This window comes from Festucalex cinctus, chromosome 8, assembly GCF_051991245.1.
Source record: "Festucalex cinctus isolate MCC-2025b chromosome 8, RoL_Fcin_1.0, whole genome shotgun sequence".
Lineage (NCBI taxonomy): Eukaryota > Metazoa > Chordata > Actinopteri > Syngnathiformes > Syngnathidae > Festucalex > Festucalex cinctus.
Window position 1 is genome coordinate 25,177,728 of NC_135418.1, and position 14,414 is coordinate 25,192,141.

The 14,414-nt window shown below is 39.8% G+C and overlaps 1 protein-coding gene across 3 annotated transcripts in view; it reads left to right on the forward strand.

Annotated features, from left to right (window-relative positions):
- lactbl1b (lactamase, beta-like 1b) overlaps window positions 1-14,414 on the forward strand; it is a 40,544-nt gene that overhangs the window by 12,829 nt on the left and 13,301 nt on the right. Inside the window, exon 1 of one of the 3 annotated variants that reach the window (XM_077530303.1) lies at window positions 11,187-11,369. The exons of the other annotated variants lie outside the window; for them this stretch is intronic. The gene's annotated coding sequence lies outside the window, so the exon portion shown is untranslated. Of the gene's footprint in view, window positions 1-11,186; window positions 11,370-14,414 lie in introns of those variants that run through there. 3 annotated transcript variants of the gene reach the window in all.

The window sequence follows — 14,414 nt, forward strand, 5'->3', positions numbered from 1 at the left end:
AGCAAGTTGCAAAATGTGTTTTTAAAGGTACTAATTGTACATGAAAAATAATGAAAATATCAAATTTATTATAGGCAAAATATTAATGTTTGTGTGCCAAAAATGGCTGAATAAGTAAAGTATCATTTAATATAGACCATATCTTTTTTTTTTTTTTTTCCCCTTTTCTATTGTAACTCCACTTAGTATGGATCCTGTCATTTTTTTTTATTTTTTTTTTATTTTTTTTTAAAGCCGTTGCAGCTGTTGCGCCTCCCCCGAGTCGACCCAGGCGTTTCTTACACATAAAACGACGGCACTCAGCCGGCTTGACGTGCGCCTGCACAAGAATAACTCACAGCGTCCAGTCGCAGTCAAACAACTCAACTGTCTCTCTTCATCTCCCTCAACGTCTTCTTTTATGCTCCAGTCACTTTCCTTTGGCTGGCAGACATAAATTGATTTAAAGATGTTCGGGGGAGGGGGAAGCAGCGTGGGGAATTTCAGCTCCACATGGTTTCAGATGGGGGTTTTTCCCCCCTAAAAGCGAATTTAACATTTAAAACTGTCTTAAAAATGTATGATCCAAGCGAGTACTGTGCATAAGTCCTGGGCTGCCACTAATTTTGTTAACGATGGATCCTTGAGAATGTAGTACAAAAAAGGTACAGGCTATTAATCATATATATATATATATATATATATATATATATATATATATATATATATATACTAGGGGTGTGAATTGCCTAGTACCTGACGATTCGATTCGTATCACGATTCACAGGTCACGATTCGATTCGATACCGATTAATCCCGATACGAATTTATAAGTCGATTGTTGCGATTTTTTTTCATTCAAATTTAGAAAATACTAATCAGTAAGCTTGTAGAGTGTAAGATTTATATGAAAATGTATTATTTATTTATCTGAAATTTCAGTCTTAGAGGTTGTAATCTGTTTCATGTTTGAACAGCATTAAAATAAAATATTAAGGCTTAATGTTCCGTTCATATAACATTCTTCCATGCTCAAGGTGTGAATCCTTAAAAAAAAAAAAAAAAAAAATCGATTCTGCCGATTATTGAATCGATTCGAGAATCGCGCGATGTAGTATCGCGATGTATCGCCGAATCGATTTTTTTTAACACCCCTAATATATACACATATATATATATATATATATATACACATATATATATATTATTTTATTTTTTTAATGGTTAAATGGGTGCTTGACTCTTGAACAATTTTCAGCAGTGAAAAGTTAATATTTTGTCCAGAATGAATTTGATGACATCATTATTTTTTAAGTACAATTAATACCTAGAAAAAGTAAATTTTCTACTTGCTGTCCACTGATGATGACATCACCTGTGCTGAGGAAGTAGGTAACGGCCAAATCATGGCTCACCTGTTTTCTGGGTTTAGTCAAAAACTAAGCCATGATAGGTCGTTACCTACTTCCTCAGCCCAGGTGATGTCATCATCAGTGGACAGCAAGTAGAAAATTTACTTTTTCAAGGTATTATTTGTACCGGTATATGGAAAGCTAATGACGTTACCACATTCATTATTGACAAAATATTAACCGTTTACTGCTGAAAATGGCTCAATGAGTCAAGTATCCCTTTTAAAAACAAAACAAACAAAAAAACTAGACAGATTAAACTAAATGGAGCAACACTTTTTCATATTGTTGCTCTCAAATGACTCAAGAGTTTACCCAGAACTACATGTATGTGGATCACATGAAATGAACATATAAATTAGAAAATGTATATGTATTTAATCAAAATGGAATGCTTAGACTTGTTTTGTTGTTGTTGTTTTTTTAAATCCAGTCTGCATGGCATTTTAATTATTTATTTTGTGTCCAAAAGATGTAAACATCTATCTATCTATCTATCTATCTATCTATCTATCTATCTATCGAGCTATCTAATTCTTGTTAGCTAGCTAGCTATGCTAAATGCTATCTATCTGTCTATGCTTTTTATCTATCTATCTATCTATCTATCTATCTAATTCTTGTTAGCTAGCTCGCTATGCTTTCTATCTATCTATCTATGCTTTCTATCTATCTATCTATCTAGCTATCTAGCTATCTAATTCTTGTTAGCTAGCTAGCTATGCTAAATGCTATCTATCTGTCTATGCTTTCTATCTATCTATCTATCTATCTATCTATCTATCTATCTATCCATCTCTAAAGATGTGTCTGTTTTAGCTGTGGTACACAAAGTAGTTGAATGTGTGAGTTACTGTCAATTAAAGTTACAGGCGCTGAATAAAACAGCCATCGTCAAAAGGAACCGTCAAGTCCAATCGGTCTGCACACACTCTCGTTCTCATATTGTCCCGCTGAACTCTGCCGCTGTATCTTTAAAATAACTTTCGGGTTCACTGAGCTCGCTGCAGAGCTTTCTGGTTCACTCAAGCTAACGCAGCATGAGCGATTGGCCTTTTTCCTTTTTTTTTTTTTTTCTTTCCCTAGCCTCTCTTGCTCTCTCACATTGTGTCTTACAACGTTCAATGCTCTCAGGCTGCTTGTCGTAGCACAGCAGCCCTTCTCCGGTCACGGTGAGGGCGACAGGTACGGCAAGCGCGGAGGCGACGAGGGTCGAAGCGTCGTGACGCTAATGCGAGCCGAAACCGCCTCTTACGTCCCCTTCCTAAATTGGAAAAATTGACTTTTTCTTGGGAGAGGTGACACAAGCTACACTCTCGGGGGACATTTCAGGGGCTAAGTGGAGGTTTCGCAACAAGCTGCAGCAACAGGGCCCGCAGGCTCGGAAAATGTTTCATGAGTAATTTAATATCTGGAACAAGGGAGCTCGCTGCGCTCAGGATGCCGGCCCAGATAGACACACGGATCCGGCAAGGAGAAGGCAAAAAAACAAAACAAAAAACAAGACCCAGGAGTGGTTAATGTGCGCCATCTCTCCGGCTAGCACCTGCACAGATTCAGAGCTCCCCGGGAGGGCACTAAAAGTGTAGCATCCATTTTGTTTTGCAGGTACAACAAGCACTCAGTAGTGGGAAGACCCTTGCTATGATGGTTTTCGCATAAATGGTTGTTAAAATAATAATAATATTATTATTATTATAGTCTTGAAATGTGTGTACAACGCTACAGAAAATTCTTTGCTACAATGTAAACCAGTCTTGTACAGCTTGTATAACAGTAAATTTACACTCCTATCAAAATGACTCTTGACATAGTCATTACTCATTCATATTTAATATTCTGGGGTTTGCTCACTTTTGTGAGATACTGTATATTGGATCCACTATCCATATCGTCAACCTCTTACAATTATTGCCTAAGTCATTTATTATTTTTGTTTATTTTTTTTGGTAAAAATTCTTTCTTTTTTTTTTTTTCCCCTTAATTGTCTCCTCATGATGCAAATCAATTTTTTTTTATGTTTCCTGAAATCTGAAAAAAAAATGACTTGGGCGATTATTTTAAGAAGTCGTCGATATGCTCTTCCATTAAGTTTAGTTAAAAAAAAAAGTATCAGGACAACAAAAAACAAAAAAAACCTTGATGTGTGGCAACATGTTGAGGGGGGGGGGGAAGTAAAATAAATAAATAAATAAAAATTAAAAAACTAAACCTTCCCCCTTGCATGCATTTAGAAGTAGCAGCGTCGGGCCTGCCACCCAAGCAGATGTGCAGAATGAGGTGCTTTGCCTCTGCAATGAATTTAAAGTAGTGTAACCGCTCATAAAAATAACATGCACTAGCAACCATGTCCAAAGTGTGTGAGTTGCTCTTACCGAGTCATTCAAAAGTATTTAGCATTTGTTAGCGCACAAAAGAATATTTGTACTGCAACCGATTTTTTTTTTTTTTTTTTACATCATTTCAAGCTTCATTGTGATATGTAGCAAAAACTCAATAACTCTTGACTTGGAGTGGCACTTTTTCCTCATCAGAGGTTTGAGATTCCTCACCTCATAGTTTTCTTGAACTTTGGTCTCAAGTGGAGGTCATTTCAAATGACACTTTTGCCTCTTGAACGTGCCCCATGTCACGACGGGACTGCGTGAAGATTAGCGCGCAAGACTGTTCACCAAGTGGCTCCTCGTTCAACGCTGCCACACTTGTTAAGGCCTCTGAGCCCTCAAGAGGGTGACGCCAAAGCCGCCGACAGGAGAATCGATAGCTGTCGACGCTCTGCGGCGGAGAACTTGCACGTGGCCCCTGATCAGTCACTTCCTATAGTCACAACTACTTTCTGATGAAATAAATCACGTTGAAATGTTAAAGTGGAAGTCAAGTATTTCTTGACAACGTTATGCGACCGCACTAGTCTCAACATGACATTCTGATTAATATTACATTTGTGGAATAAGAGTTATGAAGCAAAATCCAGCCATTTTTATCCGTCTCTGTGGGCGGCCATTTTGCCACTTGCTGTCGACTGAAGATAACGTCAGTGTTACTTTGTGTTCCGATTTGAAATGCTGTATTGTATTAAGTGTTACAGCTCCCCCTATTGTTAAACATAGGGAAAGGTTAGACATGCGCAGTGGATGTTTTAGTTTGGTTGGGTGAGATGGTGGAAGGCAAGCAGGTGTTCGACTCCGGAGAATAAAAGTTTGAAAAGACGACAAACGTCGTGTTTGATTAGTACAAGTCAACAGTCAGTGTTGCTTAGGTAACTTTTGAAAACAGGTGAGCTGTGATTGGTCAAAAATGGGTAAAAAAAAAAAGGCTCATATTCCACTAACACAGTATTATCCAGAATACTATATTTAGACCAGTGGGGCTGCATAGAACATATACTTGTTAAGAAAAAAAAAAAAAAAAATTGGGGTTATCTTCCCTGTTAATTCTTTGACTGCCACCCGTTGTAAAAAAAATAAAATAAATTTTAAAAAAACAAAAACACAGTGCCAGCCAATTTCGAACATTTTAACTCGTCTTTCAAGGCAAAAAGAATATTGTTTGCCTTTACTACATATACAATGTGGCTGGCAACCAGTTCAGGGTGTACCCCGGCTACTGCCGGAAGCCAGCTGGGATATACACATAGCAATTCGGATGATTATGTAAAACCATTGCGATATGTGGATATGCAGTATATTTACACCCGCGCTCGCATCCAATAAGCCAGTGAAATTCACTCATGCAGAGCATCACGAAAGAGCGAGAGCAACGTGGTACGCTTAAAACGCACTTAATGCTTTAGTTTAGTGTATGCTTTACTGCTTACATACGCACCGCGTAATCATGATGCGTGATGAAGGTGCATTCTACTACGGCACTTTCGACTTGCATACAAATCGGGATTATGTCGTCGCCATAGGAACAGTAAGGAGCCCGGTAGATGGGTACGGCAGACAGGAAAAACACTTAGTTTTGGTGTCCAATTACATTTCCCCATTGTCATCCCTCGACTGAGTGTTTTTCCCAAGTTGGGAAAGTTTGAGAAGTTGCAAGTGCTTGTTTAGTCATGTCATCCTTAAGTGCGTTAAGTTGCGTGCCTGTCATGTAAGGCCTGTCAGAAGACGAGTAACGAATGGAAACCATATGAATGGCTAAACAGGCATGAAGCATGAAGAAGCTTTGGCAACAGATGGAATTTGCCCCCGTCGAGGCAACATCCCGTGAAACACAATTAGTCGTATTCTTGCATCGCGCCGTGACACCGAGGGCCATTGCCTGACCTACATAGGTGGAGGTTGGTCGAGAGCGACGCTTGCACGTGCCCGTAACGTCCTCCGCAAGAGTGCAAATAGGTCAGAGGTCGTCGAGGAGAAGCGAGAAGAGGGTTTTTACACACCACAACGTAACGGCACCCGCTGAAGGAGTGACCAGTCAATGTCACACAAATTCGTGCACACGCAAAAGGAAACCACAAGTAACTGTCTTGTGCTATCGAGACCCATTTCAACTGAGCAGTAGAGCTCGGTTCCGTTCAGCACACTTCGGTTTCCATTGCACAGGGTCACAAAATGCCTGCCCTGGACCATCAAGTCACATTTCTCTGCACCATTTTGTTGGCCTACTGGTTGCAGTAATTATATAGACTACAGCTAAATGAAAAATAATGAATATGAAATATTTTTGCAAATTCCCTTTAAAAGTGAGAAGTGTCAAATATCACAGAACCTTTATACAGAAATAGGAAACATTTATTTGAAAAATAAAAATAAGATATTTCACAAAATATTATTTTGAGAATAATTCATAATTTTGGAAAAAATAGTTGAGAATAATGCAAATACTGGCAAAATATATTTTACAATATAATACAATTGAAAATAACACAAAATTAGAAAAAAAAAAATCCCAAATATTTGACCCAAAAAAAATAAAATAAAAAATACAACCATGTATAAAAGTATGCAACTAATGTGAAAAAAAGTAGATATATTATGCTACTACTACTACTACTAATAATAATAATAATAATAATAATAATAATAATAATACATGTTCTCCCCGTGCCCGCGTGGGTCTTCTCCGGGTACTCCGGTCTCCTCCCACATTCCAAAGACATGCATGGCAGGTTAATTGGGCGCTCCGAATTGTCCCTAGGTGTGCGTGTGAATGTGGATGGTTGTTCGTCTCTGTGTGCCCTGCGATTGGTTGGCAACCAGTCCAGGGTGTCCCCCGCCGACTGCCCAGAGCCAGCTGAGATAGGCGCCAGCAGCCCCCGCGACCCTTGTGAGGAATAAGCGGTCAAGAAAATGGATGGATGGATAATAATAATAATAATAATAATAATATACAAAAACTACATTTAAAAAATACAGATATTAGAAATAAATTGTAAATATTCAGGAGAGAATACTAAAACACAGCATTAGTTAAAATATACAGCCTCGCTGATGGATGTATGCATGGATGGATGGATGGATGGCTATAAAATAATTAGGAAAAAAAATACAAAAACAATAGAATGGCCAAAACTGGTCTAAGACCAGTGCAATACGAACACAAAATAAAACCAAGACGCTTCTGACCAAAAGAAAAGATTCCAATGTGTTCTTCATCATCCGACACCAGGAAATTCCAAGTCCTCTGTAGCGATAACTGAAAGAAAGAAAGAGGAAAAAACTCTGGAACTTGAGGTTTGAGAAGCTTAAGCGTGTTTGCCCTAATAACAGGCTTCCAACTGCACTGCTGGTTATATTATCCTATCTGACCTTCGGCGGATACTTGAGAGCGTTTGCGGAGTTCCAAAAAAGCAAATGAGAAAAACATGGAGGATCAGAGTGCTATTGTAATTGCATATCACATGGCAGCACTTTTTTTTTTTTTTTTTTGTGTCTTATTAATTTCCCACTTTCCCTCTCTGCTGCAACATGGCTGCTCACTCACCACAGGCAGACCGAATCAGTCTCTTTTATTTTTTTTATTTTTATTTTTTATTTTTATTTTTGCACCGGTCTGACCGTCATGCTTTGACTGCAAACCTCTAATTCCTACCATACATAAGACTACAATCTACCAGTTTGCAATTCTCAGAAATGTCATGTGAATGCCAACAGATGCCATTCATGATCCAACATGCCAATTGAATTTAGAACCAAAACATTGGTCGATGGACGCCAGTTTTATTTATGTAGCCGCACCATATCACATCAGAAGTTATCTCAAGGCAACTTTTTATGCGGATCAGATGTAGGGCCAGAACATAACATACTGTAAGCAGGCAAAAGCTCTATTCAAAGCTAATAGGCCACCACAAAACCTTACCGCTGATGGTTGTTTATAAAGCACATATTTGCTTTGTTTGTGAGGAGATCATTTTACTTTGGCAGCCTTTTAAAATGGATAAACTAGTAAGGTCATGCGTACGCTACGTAGCGGTATACCTATTTTCACACCAATTTCCACGCAGAACCAGTTCTGTTAAGCTAACTAACAATTAGCTAACAATAACCTGAGAGGTTCATTTTTACTATAGCGTGCTAGCTTACTAGCCAGTATATGGAAAATGTATTGGTATATGGACAAAAACAGAAAGTTGGGACGTCGCAATTTTTCAAAACAACTAAAATAACAGAGAAGTTGTCCCTTAGCCCTTCAATTTTTATGTAAGCATCCCTCAGAGAAGATGTTAGCAAGCTGCGTGACATCATAGTAAAGTTTTAAGGCGGCCCTTCATATCTGTAGCTGCATTCTGCGACAATGTTTATTACACCGACACATTGCATAGACATTGTCAGAAGCAGCTCTCTCCTGCCTGATGACAGAGATTAAAAACCTTGATGCAACTCTGGCATCATCTAGTGGTGATGACATGACACTGTTATGTCAGTCAGTTTCTTCTTCAGGTTTGTCTCGCCCAGGGGCAAATGTTATGTGGATATGTGAGACTGAAATGTGACTTTTTAATTGCGGATGACTTTTTTTTTTTTTTTTATTCAACTGACATTTCGATAAAAGCAATATATTGTTTTGAGGGGAAAAGAACCCCTCACATGTGCATTATGCACTGTTGCATTGGTTTTTGTCCACTAGAGGTCAGTATTTCCTAATCAAAGAATGTGCAAATAATTTAAAACAAATCTTCTTTTGCAAACATCATATTGATCCATGTAAGAGAGATAGTAATTAAATATTGTATCTTTAATAAATTCAAGAAAAGAAAAACAATAACTGTATAAGAGAAAATATTTAAAGTGCATCAATTTGCCTGAAATTAAAAAAATTATGATTTCCGTATTTAAACTGTAAACATTTTTGACTCATTGAGCCATTCAATACTTTTGTTTGTTTGACACATAAGGGTTACTTTAGTGCGTCAATTCACATCAGGCATGTTGTTAGGGGTTCTATGAGGTCTAGAATGTTGCTTGTTGTTGAGTTTACTGCCACCAGATAGTGTTTGGATCTCGAGTTTGCACTTGTAAGCCAAAGTAACGTCTCTTCACACAGTTCACTCTGATCTCGAGGCACCACTGTGAACTGCTTTATAAAGTGTGAAAATGTTGTTGGTCTTTTCTGGTTTTGTTTTTTCCAGACCAGCTCATTAAAAGGCACAGTGGGCAGCTGCTGTCTTTTGTGGAGGGGAAAAACAAAACAAACAAAACAAAGCATTTGAAACGTTTCAAGTAGCTTTACCAAGTTCATGCCAGGATTACAGACTAGTGAGCAAGTGTAATCATGGAAAAGGTTTTTTTTATATATGCAATACGTGAGCATACATTATGCAGCATTAATTAAATGGAGACGCTTCCGCGCGACAACCATGTTGAGGAGAAAATGAGAAGGTGATTTCTTGCACTTTGCTATTCCATGTGTTTTTGTATGCGCTGAATAAATCACACTGTAAGAATGTTGAATTAAGTAAGCTATCCGTTTCGTTGCATTGCACGCAAAGGTACACGTTGAAGTGTGTGTGACAGATCTTGCACATAAGAGCCACTAGCTTGCGTCGTTAAGCCCGTGCTTCAGCACACTAAGCCGCCGCGTTGCACTTAAGTGTGGAGCCTGCATATTAATTCTCCGGTGAAAGTGCACAAGAGCAATCAATTAGTTTTTTTGTAAATTAAATTCACACCGTCACGCTCCGAAAGTGACTCCCGCCGGGGCTCCATGGCGTGTCGGTCAGGAAGAGGGTGGTTGCCGCGGGCAACCGGCCAGCCCGAGCCCTCAGAACTCACCCTGCGTGTGTCTTTTTGACCTGATGTTGCGTCTGTGGAGGCTTATTCGCAGTGATTCTGCACATATTTTTCCCCCAAGACCCTGACCCAGACTTCAATCCCTTTTCCACAACTTCAAAAGCCAAGTCTCCCCACGTCATCCAAGCCAAGCTTCCCCACGCCGTCCACGTCTCCCCACGTCATCCAAGCCAAGTCTCCCCACGTCGTCCAAGCCAAGCCTCCCCCCGCCGTCCACGTCTCCCCACGTCGTCCAAGCCAAGCCTCCCCACGCCGTCCAAGCCAAGCCTCCCCACGCCGTCCAAGCCAAGCCTCCCCACGTCGTCCAAGCCAAGTCTCCCCACGTCGTCCAAGCCAAGTCTCCCCACGTCGTCCAAGCCAAGTCTCCCCACGTCGTCCAAGCCAAGTCTCCCCACGTCGTCCAAGCCAAGTCTCCCCACGTCGTCCAAGCCAAGTCTCCCCACGTCGTCCAAGCCAAGTCTCCCCACGTCGTCCAAGCCAAGTCTCCCCACGTCGTCCAAGCCAAGTCTCCCCACGTCGTCCAAGCCAAGTCTCCCCACCACGTCCAAGCCAAGTCCACGTCCCCACCACGTCCAAGCCAAGTCCACGTCCCTGCCACGTCCAGGCCAAGTCTCCCCACCACGTCCAAGCCAAGTCTTCACCCGGTCTGCCAAGTGGCCTCATGGGTTGTTCAAGTGGCCCCACGCTCTGGCAAGCGGCCCCACATTCAAGTTGCCCAAGTTTCGTCCCTCCTCTGTCATCCCATCATCTTGTGTCTTATTTGTTAACAATAAAGTCCTCACGTTCCCCTCCCCGTCATGTCTCTGCACCTGGGTCAATGCATTACAGCCATGCACCACCCCTTGCCGACAGCTTGTAACACAACTTTGAGACTAAAACAGACTTAAAACCCAAATTCTGAATGCAAACTTGCAACCCTAACCGAATGTCAAACCCTAATTTGAAACCCTAACTCAGACTTGAAACATGAACTCTGGCTCGAAACTCTCACCCTTTACCAAGGCTTAAAATCTATACCCAGTTAATAGACACCTAATTACAAATCTTAACTCTGGATTCTTTAAAACTGCAACTGTGGCTTAAAACCTTACTTTTAAACTTTAAACCATATTTGAAATCCTAACGGAAATACTATTTTGAAAGCACCGTTTAAAATCCGAGTCAAGGCTCTAAAACCATCAGAAACTGAAACCCTAGTTTGACACCCTATCCTTGTCTTGAAACCCTACTTTAAAATCCTTTGGTAAAGCACCCTCCAGTGTGAGAAACAAGATTGAATAATCTGATGAAACCAAGATTTCCCGGCGTATGTTTTGCAGTACGCCACCAAAGAAATTCACATCATTAATGTAACATAATCTCTGCCTGGCTGGTAAACTGTATGTGCATGTGTGCGCGCGTTTTTGTTTTGTTTTGTTTTTTTCTCATTCAGTCAACTCGTCATCCCAAAATATAAAATGAAAACACACACACACACACACACGCGCACAGTAAAAGGGCACCCATTTGAGTGCAATGGCAGATGTGGCCATTGGCTGTGCTGCTTAATCCAGAATGCTGGGTTTGATACAAGTCGGATTTAGTCATAACTATGATACCAACATCTGTCAGACCGTCCCGCGCTCCCAAAGTCGGAACAGAAGCAAAGTGGAGTATCTCTCGTTTTTGTTTTGTTTTTTTCCCCCCACGTTTCTGTGTCGATAAAGACCCAAAAGAAGTGTGCCCGATATATCCGGAGGTAAGTGGACAAGGAGCGAATGACCGTGGGACGTCTCGTGACCTTAAAAAAAAAAAAAAAAAAAAAAAAAAAAGATCCGTTTGACTCATTATGAGGTTTATATAACGTGCTTGTGTGCAGTCCTGCTTATAATATTGCCGGGTTGTCACGGTGAAAGTGTTGGTTATTATTGTGCTATTAGAAGAGTGACGGTTCTGCATCTAGAAAGCACGTTTATTAAGATGCTGAGCTGAATTATTACATAACTCCTCATATCGATTGACCGACGGTCCATCGTGAGCTCATCAAGGGCAATATTTGCGACAAGCACATGCTGGAAATATCTAATGGTGCATTAAACTTGTGACACACAAAGGTCAACGGGTTTGTGCATAATCGTTGGACTGCATATTGAGAATGTACGTACTGTGCCCAGTCCGATTAGAACATGTTTATGTTGCGATCACGAGAGATCAGACTGTTTTACTTTGCTGTGTGGAAATTGCATTGCAAACTACGATGCACTGCAGTTTGTTTTAGTTCTCATAGCAATAATTTATTTCTCGCTGTGGTTCTAAAAGTTTTTACACAAGAACTACCACCTAAAAACAGTTCATAAACAGGTTGTACTGGAACAGTGATTCTTTTGGACACCACTAGAGGGAACCCATGTTTGTCTCCCGATATATTATCGATACGTCTATACAAGTATCGCGATATTTTGTAGTTCATATACAGCCACTATAACTGACTTATTGAGCAATTACTTGGCGGGCCACTAGGGGGAGCGCCTCGTAAGAGTGGCGCGGAAATGGACGCAAGTCTTCAGACGAAGAAGACTCATGAGCTTATTTATTATTATTATTATTATTATTATTATTATTATTATTTGTTGTTTTATCGTGGATTTATTACCTGAGCAATATATCGATAATCCCGGTATCGTGAGATAATTGTTATCGTGAGCCTTGTATCGTGTATCGTGAGGTAGCCAGACGTTCCCACCCCCAGTAATGATATCCAAATATCACGATACGATAATTATCACGATATTAGTTGGTGAGGTTGGTGTGATTATAAAAGAAAAAGGGGGGGGGGGGGGGTTAAGCACATGATACTGTCTGAAAAATTAAAATCTCACAATTTTGTAAACAAAAAAAAAAACATTTTGACAAAAAAAAAAAAGCACAATATTTTGTTCGGCCAGTCTTTTTTTTTTATTGTTTTTTTTATCATGTGCTCCTATAGGCGCAGTGGGTAAACAGTAATGTTTTTTTTTTTGCATGTAAATGTGTTGGCATCAGCATATTTAGTGTACACTTGTAATTAATGCTACAATCATGTCATATGTATCCTGATGACACCCACTTAAACAATACGATTTCATACAAAATCTGGCCAATGTACATTAAAGGCAATATGGTCTTTATATATGAACATTTTTGGAATATGGAAGAAGCATCTCGCTCTGTGGGGCAATAGAGCAAATCTCCTACCAGTCTTATCACGTTATCTGTTCATACTAATTGATGTGTTAATGATTCAGTGGTTGTCACGGAATTAATTGCACTGTTGCGGGTGGCGCACTTTGATGCATCATAGTTTATAGCTGTTATTATTTTATTGGTTACTCGGATACCCATGCTATTTGTTTGCGACTAGCAACCATGTTTCTCAAGCAGGAGAGCTTCTGTTGGCCACAGTTTATGCCCAAAACATCACACATCACACTCTTCAACGCTTCCTTTAAGTCAAAAGAAAAGTTAATTTCCCGTATCACTTGGCCCTTGTAAGTTCATCTTCCACTGGAGGATAAATGCTTTTATTTCTGTTCTTTGTTTTTAGACGTCAGTTCTTTTGTTTGTCATCGTAAATGTACTTTTAATTTGGAGTTACCTTGTGTTTTGAAACGCGTCAAACACTTAGCATTCTTTGCTCTTTCATCTCACAATGCTGCGGGACTTTTGGGGCTCAACAATATTGCTACACTTTGTACAAAGTTGAATCTTTACTGCCAGTACCACAGCCGGTGGCCCACGAGGAACCGCACGAGTCATTTTTGGCCAAGTGAACAACTTCTACAACTCCCCCGTGACAAAAACAACAAATCCTGGCCCAGCTGCAACTTGCACCAAATGTGCCCTGTTCCTTATTGTTGTTATATAAGCTGGTGCACAGTACAACATCAAAATTTTGCAATGAAAACCTGTATTACTGGACATGCCATCATTTTTACCGCCGCCTTTTATGAATCAATGACGACATTCAGCTGTTGTAATTTAATATACATATAGAGACGTTGGGAAATCGGTTTGCGTATGTGGGCCAGGTGTGCCCTCGCCCTGTCAGCCCAGATCAGCCAAATCGGCCGGTGACAGTCACCGCCTGCCGCCAGCGACTGCGCGATGACTCAGAACGTGCAATATGATGTTTCACCTTCCACAGCCGCTAGACCTTAGCACAAAATCTGTCTCATGCGTGTGTACACATGCACTTAGAGTGCTTTTTTTTTTCTCAAAATTAAATCATGTGTAAGGTATAGTTTGTGGTGTATTTAAACTATTAATACAGGCCAATGTAATTGTTTGTTTATTTCCACAACGTTGCATTCCTTCACATTGTGAAAAATGGACTCACTCTGAAGCTAAAAATGTATTAACCCCCCCCCCCCCTATCACATTTTGACATTGTGCTGACTGAGGTTCATTTCCATGTCATTTACCAAAAACCTGCAATACAAGGTAAGTTCACAAGGAATAGCGTGAGAGACTTATAATAATAATAATAATAATAATAATAATTTTACAGTGTGGTCCTAAAACTGATTGTGATCCATGTCCTGTCTGTTTTTTGTTTTGTTTGTTTTGTTGTTGTTGTTGTTGTTTTTTTTGCAACAGGGCTCCCAATCATCTCCATAAGTGTAATAAAATAAATTATTATTATTATTATTATTATTATTATTGTTGTTGTTGTTGTTATTATTATTGTTATCACAACCTAAAAAACAGTTACCATTTGACATTGGAAGGCAGCCTTGGAGTGTCTATAAAAAAATAATAATAATAA